This window comes from Hemiscyllium ocellatum, assembly GCF_020745735.1.
Source record: "Hemiscyllium ocellatum isolate sHemOce1 chromosome 27 unlocalized genomic scaffold, sHemOce1.pat.X.cur. SUPER_27_unloc_6, whole genome shotgun sequence".
NCBI lineage: Eukaryota > Metazoa > Chordata > Chondrichthyes > Orectolobiformes > Hemiscylliidae > Hemiscyllium > Hemiscyllium ocellatum.
This window is the reverse complement of record NW_026867515.1, coordinates 1203979-1223029: the sequence shown is the minus strand read 5'-3', so window position 1 is coordinate 1223029 and position 19051 is coordinate 1203979. Positions and strand designations below refer to the sequence as shown.

Sequence of the window (19051 nt, the reverse complement as noted above, 5' to 3'; positions counted from 1 at the left end):
ATGAAACAATGAACCTGTAGTCCTGAAAAATATACAATTTCTAACAAGATTAGCTACTCATTCACTGATCCTTCTGAGACATGACACTAGTGCTGGAGGCTGAAAGAAATGAGCAGCTTTAAAACAAAAACCTGTTGGACCTCGCAGAGTCTGAACCTGGCGGTATGTTCAGGTAACCTTTACTACGACCTTATTTTATTACAGCTTCAGAATTCCCCAGGAAAAAAGGTATACAATAAGTGCTTTTAAAAGAAAACACCTCCAGCTCAAAGTGCACCCAGCCCCCCGACCCCACTTTCTTTGTTGGTCAGGTGAAATGTCCGTTTGTTACTGAATCCCTGGTACAGCCAGGTAAAGCATGCAGCTGGGATGACTGAGTGGACCCTTTCCTGCAACGGCAGTTTCCTTCACTAAAAAGGGACAGGAGTGAATCAGATGGTGTTTTTCTCCCCCACTGCGGCTCCTGGGAGTGGAAAGGAAACAATCACTAAAACCCAGTCTTAGCTTTGTGAATCTTCAGAAAATAAGCCAACGTTCATCCCTTCAGATTTTCTATCCTGAGCTTTGTCACTCTTTTGTAGGACATTACAAGTGGAAGTTTTGCAGAAGAGCACCACAATGCAATCTGATTAATCAGGACCTGGATATTTTCAGTCTTTGAATGTGTGTGTTGTACTCCAGAACTTTGGTGTTCACAGTTTATATTACTTATCTTCCCAGTCCCCTGTATCACTTGTCGAAAATGTTTAATTTGCGTCTTGTAATCCTTTCACTGTCTGCTAAAGAGGCAAGTGTTTGCGTGTTTTCCCTAAGTTATGTTGACCTTGCATACCTCGAGCCTCCAGCTAATTTCACGAGAAACCTTCTCCAGTTCAAAAGCAAACTGTTAGTGATGGCTCTGTTTCTTGTCACGTATCCAATTTCAGATCGATGTTGTTAATGACCCTTTTATTCCTTCAGATCCACGTTTCGCTCACAGGGCTAGAACAGAACTGTCACCAAATACATTTACCAATCTACATTCATCCTACCGATTGTCCAGAGACAGTCCAGACATCGACCCCTTGTTGTAGAGGCCGGGAGGTTGACTCTGATGTCCTCGGGGTATGAACTGATCTGAGACATTGAAAGAATCGTCGTTCCTGCACATCAGGAATTCAAACCCCTTCTCTCCTCCGAGCCAATGAGAGAACTCGGGAACAGGCAAAACACTGAAAGGCTGGAAGGGCGACGGCCCCGGAGCACAAAGCTAGTTCCTCGTGACATGGATGTGTCTGCAGACTGTCCCCGGTGTCTCCACAATGAATGTCCCAGGCTTTATTATGTAAAAGTAAAACTGATAGACGACAATTGTAATTCTCGGTGGGGCCGGCTGAATTATGAACTCACTAACAGCCTCCCCTAAGCGATGGTGCGGCCCACACTCGCACGTGCCTCTGTGGCGCAATTGGTTAGCGCGTTCGGCTGTTAACCGAAAGGTTGGTGGTTCGAGCCCACCCAGGGGCGGTGTGTTTGCTGCCCGTTCTTGGCTTTGAAACCGTCCGCTTTTAATGGGGTCAGGAAAATGTTCCCCAAACAGAAATCTTTTCCCCAAAGGGGTTTCTGGTTTGAATTAATGTCTGACGTGAGGGAATGCGGATGCTGAGAAGCCGAGACAAAAAAGAAACTCGACAGTCCCTGTCGGAGAAAACTGAATTCTGAAACGCTGTCTCTGATTCTCATTCCACCGATGTTGCCTGACCTTCTCAGTTCCTCCTGCAGTCTCGTGTTTTGTTTTTGACTGAAAGTTCATTTCATCTTTTGCGATGAAACACCTAGACTCGCCGTGTGCAGATATTTAACCCTTTCGAATCACTGTGAAATGATTGGATTCAAACAAACTCTGCGATAATTCACTCTTTCTCTGCTCCACAGGCAGACAGACCTGGGAAGTGAAGCTGTCAGTGTGGTTCTGTATTCGTGGGCGGAGTGGTTAATGCGATGGACTTGAAATCCATTGCGCTTTCCCCACGCAGGTGTGAACCCCGCCGACTACAAAATGAGAAATGTCGCCGAAAAGAAAGGGAGCTTGCTCCCCGGCTTCTTCTTTAAGATTCAAATCAGTGGAGGGGGAAAAATATTTCACTCACATTGGGAGTGGTGGGAAACTGTAACCCACTGCCTGTTCGAGTGGAACAAGCAGATACACGCAGAGCTTCTTTTGAGGCTATGAGCCAAGTGTTTGGAAATGAGACTAGAACAGTGAGGGGCTGGAAATCGTGATCGAAATGAAGCAGGCACCTGAGGACAAGGGTGTTTCCTTTGCCAGTGAAAGATACTGCTTCACAAAGTTGTGACTGTGGAAGGGAAGCAGTGACACTGATTATCTTTGGTTGTTGACCTTGTGACTGTTCCCATTGCTGCGCATGTCCGTGTTAACGTCAGAACTCTGCAGCATGGTGGCGTAAGATACGCAAAGGGCCGGGGCGCAATGGATGACGCATCTGAGTCCACCTAACTGTTTGAAATGCAGCTCACAGCTTCTTCACACACCCCAATTAATCTTTCTCATTGTCCTGAAGCCGGCAAACGGTTTGAATTCCCGATCTGCGGGAATGAGAATCTTCTCATTGTCTCGCGTCAATAAATATCTCTGAGAACATCGGAGTCAAGTCACAGCGTTGTCAGATGAGAGGAAGCTGAAATAACCCCACACGCTGCTGACGGGCACGTTTTACTTTTCCCAACCCACCGCCCCAACCACTGCGGCTCCTGGGAGTGGAAAGGAAACAATCACCAAAACCCAGTCTTGGCTTTGTGAGTCTTCAGAAAATAAGCAAACGTTCATCCCTTCGGATTTTCTATCCTGGGCTGACAGGGATGGGTTTTGTCACTCTTTTGTAGGACATTACAAGTGGAAGTTTTGCAGAAAAGTACCACAATGCAATCTGATTAATCAGGACCTGGATGTTTTCGGTCTTTGAATGTAAGTATTGTGCTCCAGAACATTGGTGTTCACAGTTTATAATACTTATCTTCCCAGTCCCCTGTATCACTTGTCGAAAATGTTTAATTTGCGTCTTGTAATCCTTTCACTGTCTGCTAAAGAGGCAAGTGTTTGCGTGTTTTACCTAAGTTATGTTGACCTTGCATACCTCGAGCCTCAAGCTAATTTCACGAGAAACCTTCTCCAGTTCAAAAGCAAACTGTTAGTGATGGCTCTGTTTCTTGTCACGTATCCAATTTCAGATCGATGTTGGTAATGACCCTTTTATTCCTTCAGATCCACGTTTCGCTAGATCCACAGGGCTAGAACAGAACTGTCACCAAATACATTTACCAATCTACATTCATCCTAACGATTGTCCAGAGACAGTCCAGACAACGTCCTCTTGTTGTAGAGGCCGGGAGATTGACTCTGATGTTCTCGGGGTATGAACTGATCTGAGACATTGAAAGAATTGTCGTTCCTGCACATCAGGAATTCAAACCCCTTCTCTCCTCCGAGCCAATGAGAGAACTCGGGAACAGGCAAAACACTGAAAGGCTGGAAGGGCGACGGCCCCGGAGCACAAAGCTAGTTCCTCGTGACATGGATGTGTCTGCAGACTGTCCCCGGTGTCTCCACAATGAATGTCCCAGGCTTTATTATGTAAAAGTAAAACTGATGGACGACAATTGTAATTCTCGGTGGGGCCGGCTGAATTATGAACTCACTAACAGCCTCCCCTAAGCGATGGTGCAGCCCACACTCACACGTGCCTCTGTGGCGCAATTGGTTAGCGCGTTCGGCTGTTAACCGAAAGGTTGGTGGTTCGAGCCCACCCAGGGGCGGTGTGTTTGCTGCCCGTTCTTGGCTTTGAAACCGTCCGCTTTTAATGGGGTCAGGAAAATGTTCCCCAAACAGAAATCCTTTCCCCAAAGGGGTTTCTGGATTGAATTAATGTCTGACGTGAGGGAATGCGGATGCTGAGAAGCCGAGACAAAAAAGAAACTCGACAGTCCCTGTCGGAGAAAACGGAATTCTGAAACGCTGTCTCTGATTCTCATTCCACCGATGTTGCCTGACCTTCTCAGTTCCTCCTGCAGTCTCGTGTTTTGTTTTTGACTGAAAGTTCATTTCATCTTTTGCGATGAAACACCTAGACTCGCCGTGTGCAGATATTTAACCCTTTCGAATCACTGTGAAATGATTGGATTCAAACAAACTCTGCGATAATTCACTCTTTCTCTGCTCCACAGGCAGACAGACCTGGGAAGTGAAGCTGTCAGTGTGGTTCTGTATTCGTGGGCCGAGTGGTTAATGCGATGGACTTGAAATCCATTGCGCTTTCCCCACGCAGGTGTGGACCCCGCCGACTACAAAATGAGAAATGTCGCCGAAAAGAAAGGGAGCTTGCTCCCCGGCTTCTTCTTTAAGATTCAAATCAGTGGAGGGGGAAAAATATTTCACTCACATTGGGAGTGGTGGGAAACTGTAACCCACTGCCTGTTCGAGTGGAACAAGCAGATACACGCAGAGCTTCTTTTGAGGCTATGAGCCAAGTGTTTGGAAATGAGACTAGAACAGTGAGGGGCTGGAAATCGTGATCGAAATGAAGCAGGCACCTGAGGACAAGGGTGTTTCCTTTGCCAGTGAAAGATACTGCTTCACAAAGTTGTGACTGTGGAAGGGAAGCAGTGACACTGATTATCTTTGGTTGTTGACCTTGTGACTGTTCCCATTGCTGCGCATGTCCGTGTTAACGTCAGAACTCTGCAGCATGGTGGCGTAAGATACGCAAAGGGCCGGGGCGCAATGGATGACGCATCTGAGTCCACCTAACTGTTTGAAATGCAGCTCACAGCTTCTTCACACACCCCAATTAATCTTTCTCATTGTCCTGAAGCCGGCAAACGGTTTGAATTCCCGATCTGCGGGAATGAGAATCTTCTCATTGTCTCGCGTCAATAAATATCTCTGAGAACATCGGAGTCAAGTCACAGCGTTGTCAGATGAGAGGAAGCTGAAATAACCCCACACGCTGCTGACGGGCACGTTTTACTTTTCCCAACCCACCGCCCCAACCACTGCGGCTCCTGGGAGTGGAAAGGAAACAATCACCAAAACCCAGTCTTGGCTTTGTGAGTCTTCAGAAAATAAGCAAACGTTCATCCCTTCGGATTTTCTATCCTGGGCTGACAGGGATGGGTTTTGTCACTCTTTTGTAGGACATTACAAGTGGAAGTTTTGCAGAAAAGTACCACAATGCAATCTGATTAATCAGGACCTGGATGTTTTCGGTCTTTGAATGTAAGTATTGTGCTCCAGAACATTGGTGTTCACAGTTTATAATACTTATCTTCCCAGTCCCCTGTATCACTTGTCGAAAATGTTTAATTTGCGTCTTGTAATCCTTTCACTGTCTGCTAAAGAGGCAAGTGTTTGCGTGTTTTACCTAAGTTATGTTGACCTTGCATACCTCGAGCCTCAAGCTAATTTCACGAGAAACCTTCTCCAGTTCAAAAGCAAACTGTTAGTGATGGCTCTGTTTCTTGTCACGTATCCAATTTCAGATCGATGTTGTTAATGACCCTTTTATTCCTTCAGATCCACGTTTCGCTAGATCCACAGGGCTAGAACAGAACTGTCACCAAATACATTTACCAATTTACATTCATCCTAACGATTGTCCAGAGACAGTCCAGACAACGTCCTCTTGTTGTAGAGGCCGGGAGATTGACTCTGATGTTCTCGGGGTATGAACTGATCTGAGACATTGAAAGAATTGTCGTTCCTGCACATCAGGAATTCAAACCCCTTTTCTCCTCCGAGCCAATGAGAGAACTCGGTAACAGGCAAAACACTGAAAGGCTGGAAGGGCGACGGCCCCGGAGCACAAAGCTAGTTCCTCGTGACATGGATGTGTCTGCAGACTGTCCCCGGTGTCTCCACAATGAATGTCCCAGGCTTTATTATGTAAAAGTAAAACTGATAGACGACAATTGTAATTCTCGGCGGGGCCGGCTGAATTATGAACTCACTAACAGCCTCCCCTAAGCGATGGTGCAGCCCACACTCGCTCCTGCCTCTGTGGCGCAATTGGTTAGCGCGTTCGGCTGTTAACCGAAAGGTTGGTGGTTCGAGCCCACCCAGGGGCGGTGTGTTTGCTGCCCGTTCTTGGCTTTGGAACCGTCCGCTTTTAATGGGGTCAGGAAAATGTTCCCCAAACAGAAATCCTTTCCCCAAAGGGGTTTCTGGATTGAATTAATGTCTGACGTGAGGGAATGCGGATGCTGAGAAGCCGAGACAAAAAGAGAAACTCGACAGTCCCTGTCGGAGAAAACGGAATTCTGAAACGCTGTCTCTGATTCTCATTCCACCGATGTTGCCTGACCTTCTCAGTTCCTCCTGCAGTCTCGTGTTTTGTTTTTGACTGAAAGTTCATTTCATCTTTTGCGATGAAACACCTAGACTCGCCGTGTGCAGATATTTAACCCTTTCGAATCACTGTGAAATGATTGGATTCAAACAAACTCTGCGATAATTCACTCTTTCTCTGCTCCACAGGCAGACAGACCTGGGAAGTGAAGCTGTCAGTGTGGTTCTGTATTCGTGGGCGGAGTGGTTAATGCGATGGACTTGAAATCCATTGCGCTTTCCCCACACAGGTGTGGACCCCGCCGACTACAAAATGAGAAATGTCGCCGAAAAGAAAGGGAGCTTGCTCCCCGGCTTCTTCTTTAAGATTCAAATCAGTGGAGGGGGAAAAATATTTCACTCACATTGGGAGTGGTGGGAAACTGTAACCCACTGCCTGTTCGAGTGGAACAAGCAGATACACGCAGAGCTTCTTTTGAGGCTATGAGCCAAGTGTTTGGAAATGAGACTAGAACAGTGAGGGGCTGGAAATCGTGATCGAAATGAAGCAGGCACCTGAGGACAAGGGTGTTTCCTTTGCCAGTGAAAGATACTGCTTCACAAAGTTGTGACTGTGGAAGGGAAGCAGTGACACTGATTATCTTTGGTTGTTGACCTTGTGACTGTTCCCATTGCTGCGCATGTCCGTGTTAACGTCAGAACTCTGCAGCATGGTGGCGTAAGATACGCAAAGGGCCGGGGCGCAATGGATGACGCATCTGAGTCCACCTAACTGTTTGAAATGCAGCTCACAGCTTCTTCACACACCCCAATTAATCTTTCTCATTGTCCTGAAGCCGGCAAACGGTTTGAATTCCCGATCTGCGGGAATGAGAATCTTCTCATTGTCTCGCGTCAATAAATATCTCTGAGAACATCGGAGTCAAGTCACAGCGTTGTCAGATGAGAGGAAGCTGAAATAACCCCACACGCTGCTGACGGGCACGTTTTACTTTTCCCAACCCACCGCCCCAACCACTGCGGCTCCTGGGAGTGGAAAGGAAACAATCACCAAAACCCAGTCTTGGCTTTGTGAGTCTTCAGAAAATAAGCAAACGTTCATCCCTTCGGATTTTCTATCCTGGGCTGACAGGGATGGGTTTTGTCACTCTTTTGTAGGACATTACAAGTGGAAGTTTTGCAGAAAAGTACCACAATGCAATCTGATTAATCAGGACCTGGATGTTTTCGGTCTTTGAATGTAAGTATTGTGCTCCAGAACATTGGTGTTCACAGTTTATAATACTTATCTTCCCAGTCCCCTGTATCACTTGTCGAAAATGTTTAATTTGCGTCTTGTAATCCTTTCACTGTCTGCTAAAGAGGCAAGTGTTTGCGTGTTTTACCTAAGTTATGTTGACCTTGCATACCTCGAGCCTCAAGCTAATTTCACGAGAAACCTTCTCCAGTTCAAAAGCAAACTGTTAGTGATGGCTCTGTTTCTTGTCACGTATCCAATTTCAGATCGATGTTGTTAATGACCCTTTTATTCCTTCAGATCCACGTTTCGCTAGATCCACAGGGCTAGAACAGAACTGTCACCAAATACATTTACCAATTTACATTCATCCTAACGATTGTCCAGAGACAGTCCAGACAACGTCCTCTTGTTGTAGAGGCCGGGAGATTGACTCTGATGTTCTCGGGGTATGAACTGATCTGAGACATTGAAAGAATTGTCGTTCCTGCACATCAGGAATTCAAACCCCTTTTCTCCTCCGAGCCAATGAGAGAACTCGGTAACAGGCAAAACACTGAAAGGCTGGAAGGGCGACGGCCCCGGAGCACAAAGCTAGTTCCTCGTGACATGGATGTGTCTGCAGACTGTCCCCGGTGTCTCCACAATGAATGTCCCAGGCTTTATTATGTAAAAGTAAAACTGATAGACGACAATTGTAATTCTCGGCGGGGCCGGCTGAATTATGAACTCACTAACAGCCTCCCCTAAGCGATGGTGCAGCCCACACTCGCTCCTGCCTCTGTGGCGCAATTGGTTAGCGCGTTCGGCTGTTAACCGAAAGGTTGGTGGTTCGAGCCCACCCAGGGGCGGTGTGTTTGCTGCCCGTTCTTGGCTTTGAAACCGTCCGCTTTTAATGGGGTCAGGAAAATGTTCCCCAAACAGAAATCCTTTCCCCAAAGGGGTTTCTGGATTGAATTAATGTCTGACGTGAGGGAATGCGGATGCTGAGAAGCCGAGACAAAAAGAGAAACTCGACAGTCCCTGTCGGAGAAAACGGAATTCTGAAACGCTGTCTCTGATTCTCATTCCACCGATGTTGCCTGACCTTCTCAGTTCCTCCTGCAGTCTCGTGTTTTGTTTTTGACTGAAAGTTCATTTCATCTTTTGCGATGAAACACCTAGACTCGCCGTGTGCAGATATTTAACCCTTTCGAATCACTGTGAAATGATTGGATTCAAACAAACTCTGCGATAATTCACTCTTTCTCTGCTCCACAGGCAGACAGACCTGGGAAGTGAAGCTGTCAGTGTGGTTCTGTATTCGTGGGCCGAGTGGTTAATGCGATGGACTTGAAATCCATTGCGCTTTCCCCACGCAGGTGTGGACCCCGCCGACTACAAAATGAGAAATGTCGCCGAAAAGAAAGGGAGCTTGCTCCCCGGCTTCTTCTTTAAGATTCAAATCAGTGGAGGGGGAAAAATATTTCACTCACATTGGGAGTGGTGGGAAACTGTAACCCACTGCCTGTTCGAGTGGAACAAGCAGATACACGCAGAGCTTCTTTTGAGGCTATGAGCCAAGTGTTTGGAAATGAGACTAGAACAGTGAGGGGCTGGAAATCGTGATCGAAATGAAGCAGGCACCTGAGGACAAGGGTGTTTCCTTTGCCAGTGAAAGATACTGCTTCACAAAGTTGTGACTGTGGAAGGGAAGCAGTGACACTGATTATCTTTGGTTGTTGACCTTGTGACTGTTCCCATTGCTGCGCATGTCCGTGTTAACGTCAGAACTCTGCAGCATGGTGGCGTAAGATACGCAAAGGGCCGGGGCGCAATGGATGACGCATCTGAGTCCACCTAACTGTTTGAAATGCAGCTCACAGCTTCTTCACACACCCCAATTAATCTTTCTCATTGTCCTGAAGCCGGCAAACGGTTTGAATTCCCGATCTGCGGGAATGAGAATCTTCTCATTGTCTCGCGTCAATAAATATCTCTGAGAACATCGGAGTCAAGTCACAGCGTTGTCAGATGAGAGGAAGCTGAAATAACCCCACACGCTGCTGACGGGCACGTTTTACTTTTCCCAACCCACCGCCCCAACCACTGCGGCTCCTGGGAGTGGAAAGGAAACAATCACCAAAACCCAGTCTTGGCTTTGTGAGTCTTCAGAAAATAAGCAAACGTTCATCCCTTCGGATTTTCTATCCTGGGCTGACAGGGATGGGTTTTGTCACTCTTTTGTAGGACATTACAAGTGGAAGTTTTGCAGAAAAGTACCACAATGCAATCTGATTAATCAGGACCTGGATGTTTTCGGTCTTTGAATGTAAGTATTGTGCTCCAGAACATTGGTGTTCACAGTTTATAATACTTATCTTCCCAGTCCCCTGTATCACTTGTCGAAAATGTTTAATTTGCGTCTTGTAATCCTTTCACTGTCTGCTAAAGAGGCAAGTGTTTGCGTGTTTTACCTAAGTTATGTTGACCTTGCATACCTCGAGCCTCAAGCTAATTTCACGAGAAACCTTCTCCAGTTCAAAAGCAAACTGTTAGTGATGGCTCTGTTTCTTGTCACGTATCCAATTTCAGATCGATGTTGTTAATGACCCTTTTATTCCTTCAGATCCACGTTTCGCTAGATCCACAGGGCTAGAACAGAACTGTCACCAAATACATTTACCAATTTACATTCATCCTAACGATTGTCCAGAGACAGTCCAGACAACGTCCTCTTGTTGTAGAGGCCGGGAGATTGACTCTGATGTTCTCGGGGTATGAACTGATCTGAGACATTGAAAGAATTGTCGTTCCTGCACATCAGGAATTCAAACCCCTTCTCTCCTCCGAGCCAATGAGAGAACTCGGGAACAGGCAAAACACTGAAAGGCTGGAAGGGCGACGGCCCCGGAGCACAAAGCTAGTTCCTCGTGACATGGATGTGTCTGCAGACTGTCCCCGGTGTCTCCACAATGAATGTCCCAGGCTTTATTATGTAAAAGTAAAACTGATGGACGACAATTGTAATTCTCGGTGGGGCCGGCTGAATTATGAACTCACTAACAGCCTCCCCTAAGCGATGGTGCAGCCCACACTCGCACGTGCCTCTGTGGCGCAATTGGTTAGCGCGTTCGGCTGTTAACCGAAAGGTTGGTGGTTCGAGCCCACCCAGGGGCGGTGTGTTTGCTGCCCGTTCTTGGCTTTGAAACCGTCCGCTTTTAATGGGGTCAGGAAAATGTTCCCCAAACAGAAATCCTTTCCCCAAAGGGGTTTCTGGATTGAATTAATGTCTGACGTGAGGGAATGCGGATGCTGAGAAGCCGAGACAAAAAGAGAAACTCGACAGTCCCTGTCGGAGAAAACGGAATTCTGAAACGCTGTCTCTGATTCTCATTCCACCGATGTTGCCTGACCTTCTCAGTTCCTCCTGCAGTCTCGTGTTTTGTTTTTGACTGAAAGTTCATTTCATCTTTTGCGATGAAACACCTAGACTCGCCGTGTGCAGATATTTAACCCTTTCGAATCACTGTGAAATGATTGGATTCAAACAAACTCTGCGATAATTCACTCTTTCTCTGCTCCACAGGCAGACAGACCTGGGAAGTGAAGCTGTCAGTGTGGTTCTGTATTCGTGGGCCGAGTGGTTAATGCGATGGACTTGAAATCCATTGCGCTTTCCCCACGCAGGTGTGAACCCCGCCGACTACAAAATGTGAAATGTCGCCGAAAAGAAAGGGAGCTTGCTCCCCGGCTTCTTCTTTAAGATTCAAATCACTGGAGGGGGGAAAATATTTCACTCACATTGGGAGTGGTGGGAAACTGTAACCCACTGCCTGTTCGAGTGGAACAAGCAGATACACGCAGAGCTTCTTTTGAGGCTATGAGCCAAGTGTTTGGAAATGAGACTAGAACAGTGAGGGGCTGGAAATCGTGATCGAAATGAAGCAGGCACCTGAGGACAAGGGTGTTTCCTTTGCCAGTGAAAGATACTGCTTCACAAAGTTGTGACTGTGGAAGGGAAGCAGTGACACTGATTATCTTTGGTTGTTGACCTTGTGACTGTTCCCATTGCTGCGCATGTCCGTGTTAACGTCAGAACTCTGCAGCATGGTGGCGTAAGATACGCAAAGGGCCGGGGCGCAATGGATGACGCATCTGAGTCCACCTAACTGTTTGAAATGCAGCTCACAGCTTCTTCACACACCCCAATTAATCTTTCTCATTGTCCTGAAGCCGGCAAACGGTTTGAATTCCCGATCTGCGGGAATGAGAATCTTCTCATTGTCTCGCGTCAATAAATATCTCTGAGAACATCGGAGTCAAGTCACAGCGTTGTCAGATGAGAGGAAGCTGAAATAACCCCACACGCTGCTGACGGGCACGTTTTACTTTTCCCAACCCACCGCCCCAACCACTGCGGCTCCTGGGAGTGGAAAGGAAACAATCACCAAAACCCAGTCTTGGCTTTGTGAGTCTTCAGAAAATAAGCAAACGTTCATCCCTTCGGATTTTCTATCCTGGGCTGACAGGGATGGGTTTTGTCACTCTTTTGTAGGACATTACAAGTGGAAGTTTTGCAGAAAAGTACCACAATGCAATCTGATTAATCAGGACCTGGATGTTTTCGGTCTTTGAATGTAAGTATTGTGCTCCAGAACATTGGTGTTCACAGTTTATAATACTTATCTTCCCAGTCCCCTGTATCACTTGTCGAAAATGTTTAATTTGCGTCTTGTAATCCTTTCACTGTCTGCTAAAGAGGCAAGTGTTTGCGTGTTTTACCTAAGTTATGTTGACCTTGCATACCTCGAGCCTCAAGCTAATTTCACGAGAAACCTTCTCCAGTTCAAAAGCAAACTGTTAGTGATGGCTCTGTTTCTTGTCACGTATCCAATTTCAGATCGATGTTGGTAATGACCCTTTTATTCCTTCAGATCCACGTTTCGCTCACAGGGCTAGAACAGAACTGTCACCAAATACATTTACCAATCTACATTCATCCTAACGATTGTCCAGAGACAGTCCAGACAACGTCCTCTTGTTGTAGAGGCCGGGAGATTGACTCTGATGTTCTCGGGGTATGAACTGATCTGAGACATTGAAAGAATTGTCGTTCCTGCACATCAGGAATTCAAACCCCTTCTCTCCTCCGAGCCAATGAGAGAACTCGGGAACAGGCAAAACACTGAAAGGCTGGAAGGGCGACGGCCCCGGAGCACAAAGCTAGTTCCTCGTGACATGGATGTGTCTGCAGACTGTCCCCGGTGTCTCCACAATGAATGTCCCAGGCTTTATTATGTAAAAGTAAAACTGATGGACGACAATTGTAATTCTCGGTGGGGCCGGCTGAATTATGAACTCACTAACAGCCTCCCCTAAGCGATGGTGCAGCCCACACTCGCACGTGCCTCTGTGGCGCAATTGGTTAGCGCGTTCGGCTGTTAACCGAAAGGTTGGTGGTTCGAGCCCACCCAGGGGCGGTGTGTTTGCTGCCCGTTCTTGGCTTTGAAACCGTCCGCTTTTAATGGGGTCAGGAAAATGTTCCCCAAACAGAAATCCTTTCCCCAAAGGGGTTTCTGGATTGAATTAATGTCTGACGTGAGGGAATGCGGATGCTGAGAAGCCGAGACAAAAAGAGAAACTCGACAGTCCCTGTCGGAGAAAACGGAATTCTGAAACGCTGTCTCTGATTCTCATTCCACCGATGTTGCCTGACCTTCTCAGTTCCTCCTGCAGTCTCGTGTTTTGTTTTTGACTGAAAGTTCATTTCATCTTTTGCGATGAAACACCTAGACTCGCCGTGTGCAGATATTTAACCCTTTCGAATCACTGTGAAATGATTGGATTCAAACAAACTCTGCGATAATTCACTCTTTCTCTGCTCCACAGGCAGACAGACCTGGGAAGTGAAGCTGTCAGTGTGGTTCTGTATTCGTGGGCGGAGTGGTTAATGCGATGGACTTGAAATCCATTGCGCTTTCCCCACACAGGTGTGGACCCCGCCGACTACAAAATGAGAAATGTCGCCGAAAAGAAAGGGAGCTTGCTCCCCGGCTTCTTCTTTAAGATTCAAATCAGTGGAGGGGGAAAAATATTTCACTCACATTGGGAGTGGTGGGAAACTGTAACCCACTGCCTGTTCGAGTGGAACAAGCAGATACACGCAGAGCTTCTTTTGAGGCTATGAGCCAAGTGTTTGGAAATGAGACTAGAACAGTGAGGGGCTGGAAATCGTGATCGAAATGAAGCAGGCACCTGAGGACAAGGGTGTTTCCTTTGCCAGTGAAAGATACTGCTTCACAAAGTTGTGACTGTGGAAGGGAAGCAGTGACACTGATTATCTTTGGTTGTTGACCTTGTGACTGTTCCCATTGCTGCGCATGTCCGTGTTAACGTCAGAACTCTGCAGCATGGTGGCGTAAGATACGCAAAGGGCCGGGGCGCAATGGATGACGCATCTGAGTCCACCTAACTGTTTGAAATGCAGCTCACAGCTTCTTCACACACCCCAATTAATCTTTCTCATTGTCCTGAAGCCGGCAAACGGTTTGAATTCCCGATCTGCGGGAATGAGAATCTTCTCATTGTCTCGCGTCAATAAATATCTCTGAGAACATCGGAGTCAAGTCACAGCGTTGTCAGATGAGAGGAAGCTGAAATAACCCCACACGCTGCTGACGGGCACGTTTTACTTTTCCCAACCCACCGCCCCAACCACTGCGGCTCCTGGGAGTGGAAAGGAAACAATCACCAAAACCCAGTCTTGGCTTTGTGAGTCTTCAGAAAATAAGCAAACGTTCATCCCTTCGGATTTTCTATCCTGGGCTGACAGGGATGGGTTTTGTCACTCTTTTGTAGGACATTACAAGTGGAAGTTTTGCAGAAAAGTACCACAATGCAATCTGATTAATCAGGACCTGGATGTTTTCGGTCTTTGAATGTAAGTATTGTGCTCCAGAACATTGGTGTTCACAGTTTATAATACTTATCTTCCCAGTCCCCTGTATCACTTGTCGAAAATGTTTAATTTGCGTCTTGTAATCCTTTCACTGTCTGCTAAAGAGGCAAGTGTTTGCGTGTTTTACCTAAGTTATGTTGACCTTGCATACCTCGAGCCTCAAGCTAATTTCACGAGAAACCTTCTCCAGTTCAAAAGCAAACTGTTAGTGATGGCTCTGTTTCTTGTCACGTATCCAATTTCAGATCGATGTTGGTAATGACCCTTTTATTCCTTCAGATCCACGTTTCGCTCACAGGGCTAGAACAGAACTGTCACCAAATACATTTACCAATCTACATTCATCCTAACGATTGTCCAGAGACAGTCCAGACAACGTCCTCTTGTTGTAGAGGCCGGGAGATTGACTCTGATGTTCTCGGGGTATGAACTGATCTGAGACATTGAAAGAATTGTCGTTCCTGCACATCAGGAATTCAAACCCCTTCTCTCCTCCGAGCCAATGAGAGAACTCGGGAACAGGCAAAACACTGAAAGGCTGGAAGGGCGACGGCCCCGGAGCACAAAGCTAGTTCCTCGTGACATGGATGTGTCTGCAGACTGTCCCCGGTGTCTCCACAATGAATGTCCCAGGCTTTATTATGTAAAAGTAAAACTGATGGACGACAATTGTAATTCTCGGTGGGGCCGGCTGAATTATGAACTCACTAACAGCCTCCCCTAAGCGATGGTGCAGCCCACACTCGCACGTGCCTCTGTGGCGCAATTGGTTAGCGCGTTCGGCTGTTAACCGAAAGGTTGGTGGTTCGAGCCCACCCAGGGGCGGTGTGTTTGCTGCCCGTTCTTGGCTTTGAAACCGTCCGCTTTTAATGGGGTCAGGAAAATGTTCCCCAAACAGAAATCCTTTCCCCAAAGGGGTTTCTGGATTGAATTAATGTCTGACGTGAGGGAATGCGGATGCTGAGAAGCCGAGACAAAAAGAGAAACTCGACAGTCCCTGTCGGAGAAAACGGAATTCTGAAACGCTGTCTCTGATTCTCATTCCACCGATGTTGCCTGACCTTCTCAGTTCCTCCTGCAGTCTCGTGTTTTGTTTTTGACTGAAAGTTCATTTCATCTTTTGCGATGAAACACCTAGACTCGCCGTGTGCAGATATTTAACCCTTTCGAATCACTGTGAAATGATTGGATTCAAACAAACTCTGCGATAATTCACTCTTTCTCTGCTCCACAGGCAGACAGACCTGGGAAGTGAAGCTGTCAGTGTGGTTCTGTATTCGTGGGCGGAGTGGTTAATGCGATGGACTTGAAATCCATTGCGCTTTCCCCACACAGGTGTGGACCCCGCCGACTACAAAATGAGAAATGTCGCCGAAAAGAAAGGGAGCTTGCTCCCCGGCTTCTTCTTTAAGATTCAAATCAGTGGAGGGGGAAAAATATTTCACTCACATTGGGAGTGGTGGGAAACTGTAACCCACTGCCTGTTCGAGTGGAACAAGCAGATACACGCAGAGCTTCTTTTGAGGCTATGAGCCAAGTGTTTGGAAATGAGACTAGAACAGTGAGGGGCTGGAAATCGTGATCGAAATGAAGCAGGCACCTGAGGACAAGGGTGTTTCCTTTGCCAGTGAAAGATACTGCTTCACAAAGTTGTGACTGTGGAAGGGAAGCAGTGACACTGATTATCTTTGGTTGTTGACCTTGTGACTGTTCCCATTGCTGCGCATGTCCGTGTTAACGTCAGAACTCTGCAGCATGGTGGCGTAAGATACGCAAAGGGCCGGGGCGCAATGGATGACGCATCTGAGTCCACCTAACTGTTTGAAATGCAGCTCACAGCTTCTTCACACACCCCAATTAATCTTTCTCATTGTCCTGAAGCCGGCAAACGGTTTGAATTCCCGATCTGCGGGAATGAGAATCTTCTCATTGTCTCGCGTCAATAAATATCTCTGAGAACATCGGAGTCAAGTCACAGCGTTGTCAGATGAGAGGAAGCTGAAATAACCCCACACGCTGCTGACGGGCACGTTTTACTTTTCCCAACCCACCGCCCCAACCACTGCGGCTCCTGGGAGTGGAAAGGAAACAATCACCAAAACCCAGTCTTGGCTTTGTGAGTCTTCAGAAAATAAGCAAACGTTCATCCCTTCGGATTTTCTATCCTGGGCTGACAGGGATGGGTTTTGTCACTCTTTTGTAGGACATTACAAGTGGAAGTTTTGCAGAAAAGTACCACAATGCAATCTGATTAATCAGGACCTGGATGTTTTCGGTCTTTGAATGTAAGTATTGTGCTCCAGAACATTGGTGTTCACAGTTTATAATACTTATCTTCCCAGTCCCCTGTATCACTTGTCGAAAATGTTTAATTTGCGTCTTGTAATCCTTTCACTGTCTGCTAAAGAGGCAAGTGTTTGCGTGTTTTACCTAAGTTATGTTGACCTTGCATACCTCGAGCCTCAAGCTAATTTCACGAGAAACCTTCTCCAGTTCAAAAGCAAACTGTTAGTGATGGCTCTGTTTCTTGTCACGTATCCAATTTCAGATCGATGTTGTTAATGACCCTTTTATTCCTTCAGATCCACGTTTCGCTAGATCCACAGGGCTAGAACAGAACTGTCACCAAATACATTTACCAATTTACATTCATCCTAACGATTGTCCAGAGACAGTCCAGACAACGTCCTCTTGTTGTAGAGGCCGGGAGATTGACTCTGATGTTCTCGGGGTATGAACTGATCTGAGACATTGAAAGAATTGTCGTTCCTGCACATCAGGAATTCAAACCCCTTTTCTCCTCCGAGCCAATGAGAGAACTCGGTAACAGGCAAAACACTGAAAGGCTGGAAGGGCGACGGCCCCGGAGCACAAAGCTAGTTCCTCGTGACATGGATGTGTCTGCAGACTGTCCCCGGTGTCTCCACAATGAATGTCCCAGGCTTTATTATGTAAAAGTAAAACTGATGGACGACAATTGTAATTCTCGGTGGGGCCGGCTGAATTATGAACTCACTAACAGCCTCCCCTAAGCGATGGTGCAGCCCACACTCGCTCGTGCCTCTGTGGCGCAATTGGTTAGCGCGTTCGGCTGTTAACCGAAAGGTTGGTGGTTCGAGCCCACCCAGGGGCGGTGTGTTTGCTGCCCGTTCTTGGCTTTGAAACCGTCCGCTTTTAATGGGGTCAGGAAAATGTTCCCCAAACAGAAATCCTTTCCCCAAAGGGGTTTCTGGATTGAATTAATGTCTGACGTGAGGGAATGCGGATGCTGAGAAGCCGAGACAAAAAGAGAAACTCGACAGTCCCTGTCGGAGAAAACGGAATTCTGAAACGCTGTCTCTGATTCTCATTCCACCGATGTTGCCTGACCTTCTCAGTTCCTCCTGCAGTCTCGTGTTTTGTTTTTGACTGAAAGTTCATTTCATCTTTTGCGATGAAACACCTAGACTCGCCGTGTGCAGATATTTAACCCTTTCGAATCACTGTGAAATGATTGGATTCAAACAAACTCTGCGATAATTCACTCTTTCTCTGCTCCACAGGCAGACAGACCTGGGAAGTGAAGCTGTCAGTGTGGTTCTGTATTCGTGGGCCGAGTGGTGAATGCGATGGACTTGAAATCCATTGCGCTTTCCCCACGCAGGTGTGGACCCCGCCGACTACAAAATGAGAAATGTCGCCGAAAAGAAAGGGAGCTTGCTCCCCGGCTTCTTCTTTAAGATTCAAATCAGTGGAGGGGGAAAAATATTTCACTCACATTGGGAGTGGTGGGAAACTGTAACCCACTGCCTGTTCGAGTGGAACAAGCAGATACACGCAGAGCTTCTTTTGAGGCTATGAGCCAAGTGTTTGGAAATGAGACTAGAACAGTGAGGGGCTGGAAATCGTGATCGAAATGAAGCAGGCACCTGAGGACAAGGGTGTTTCCTTTGCCAGTGAAAGATACTGCTTCACAAAGTTGTGACTGTGGAAGGGAAGCAGTGACACTGATTATCTTTGGTTGTTGACCTTGTGACTGTTCCCATTGCTGCGCATGTCCGTGTTAACGTCAGAACTCTGCAGCATGGTGGCGTAAGATACGCAAAGGGCCGGGGCGCAATGGATGACGCATCTGAGTCCACCTAACTGTTTGAAATGCAGCTCACAGCTTCTTCACACACCCCAATTAATCTTTCTCATTGTCCTGAAGCCGGCAAACGGTTTGAATTCCCGATCTGCGGGAATGAGAATCTTCTCATTGTCTCGCGTCAATAAATATCTCTGAGAACATCGGAGTCAAGTCACAGCGTTGTCAGATGAGAGGAAGCTGAAATAACCCCACACGCTGCTGACGGGCACGTTTTACTTTTCCCAACCCACCGCCCCAACCACTGCGGCTCCTGGGAGTGGAAAGGAAACAATCACCAAAACCCAGTCTTGGCTTTGTGAGTCTTCAGAAAATAAGCAAACGTTCATCCCTTCGGATTTTCTATCCTGGGCTGACAGGGATGGGTTTTGTCACTCTTTTGTAGGACATTACAAGTGGAAGTTTTGC

At 47.0% G+C, this 19051-nt stretch overlaps 8 non-coding genes across 8 annotated transcripts; all 8 read left to right on the top strand.

Moving 5' to 3' along the window:
- Positions 1–1432: 1432 nt before the first annotated feature.
- trnan-guu (transfer RNA asparagine (anticodon GUU)) lies at positions 1433–1506 on the top strand. Its single transcript has one exon. It is a non-coding gene; the product is annotated as a tRNA-Asn (tRNA).
- Positions 1507–3739: 2233 nt separating this feature from the next.
- trnan-guu (transfer RNA asparagine (anticodon GUU)) lies at positions 3740–3813 on the top strand. The gene has a single exon. It is a non-coding gene; the product is annotated as a tRNA-Asn (tRNA).
- Positions 3814–6046: 2233 nt separating this feature from the next.
- On the top strand, positions 6047–6120 carry trnan-guu (transfer RNA asparagine (anticodon GUU)). Its single transcript has one exon. It is a non-coding gene; the product is annotated as a tRNA-Asn (tRNA).
- A 2234-nt stretch (positions 6121–8354) lies between these two features.
- trnan-guu (transfer RNA asparagine (anticodon GUU)) lies at positions 8355–8428 on the top strand. Its single transcript has one exon. It is a non-coding gene; the product is annotated as a tRNA-Asn (tRNA).
- A 2234-nt stretch (positions 8429–10662) lies between these two features.
- On the top strand, positions 10663–10736 carry trnan-guu (transfer RNA asparagine (anticodon GUU)). Its single transcript has one exon. It is a non-coding gene; the product is annotated as a tRNA-Asn (tRNA).
- Positions 10737–12965: 2229 nt separating this feature from the next.
- trnan-guu (transfer RNA asparagine (anticodon GUU)) lies at positions 12966–13039 on the top strand. Its single transcript has one exon. It is a non-coding gene; the product is annotated as a tRNA-Asn (tRNA).
- A 2229-nt stretch (positions 13040–15268) lies between these two features.
- trnan-guu (transfer RNA asparagine (anticodon GUU)) lies at positions 15269–15342 on the top strand. Its single transcript has one exon. It is a non-coding gene; the product is annotated as a tRNA-Asn (tRNA).
- A 2234-nt stretch (positions 15343–17576) lies between these two features.
- On the top strand, positions 17577–17650 carry trnan-guu (transfer RNA asparagine (anticodon GUU)). Its single transcript has one exon. It is a non-coding gene; the product is annotated as a tRNA-Asn (tRNA).
- Positions 17651–19051: the final 1401 nt, after the last annotated feature.